Here is a 519-nt window from a genome sequence, read left to right on the forward strand (position 1 = left end):
CGGGGGGCGCCGGGGCGTTGCTCGTTCGCGCGGCCGCGCTCTGCCCGCAGTCGGTAGCCGGGCCCTTGCTGTTGCACACTCTGGTCGATCATTGGCCCGTTGATCTGTAAGTTTACGTGGATGAGTTCTTAAGGAATGCCCAATTGTCTATCAGTTTTCTTATGTATTTAAATTTCACCAAGGGGCATTCATGCTGGTGTAGCTCTTTTATTACACATATGTGTGCAAAGCACGGAAAAAGCTCCATTGGGTATCCCCAAATGATGATTATGATTTAGCTCATCCGTTGACACTGTTATTGTTATTTTAACATCGTTATTGGTATTACATATTAACCATTTACCTTGTTATTTACAGGATACGTGTGGATAGAACTGTTTGTAGCTGATAACTCATTGATATTCTAAAATTTAGATAGTCATAAATGATGCCGAAGTAACCTTACCTTCTTTACGTACGTCCGATTGGTTTAAGGCTGTCTAATGCTAAACGGAATTCCTATGCATGTGTAGGCCGGAC

General features: G+C 43.4%; 1 protein-coding gene across 1 annotated transcript in view; it reads left to right on the forward strand.

Moving 5' to 3' along the window:
• The window catches only part of LOC119831961 (guanine nucleotide-binding protein subunit beta-5), a 5,538-nt gene that overhangs the window by 2,189 nt on the left and 2,830 nt on the right, over nucleotides 1–519 (forward strand). The gene's annotated exons all lie outside the window — the stretch shown is intronic.

The sequence above is a fragment of the Zerene cesonia genome, chromosome 14, assembly GCF_012273895.1.
Source record: "Zerene cesonia ecotype Mississippi chromosome 14, Zerene_cesonia_1.1, whole genome shotgun sequence".
Lineage (NCBI taxonomy): Eukaryota > Metazoa > Arthropoda > Insecta > Lepidoptera > Pieridae > Zerene > Zerene cesonia.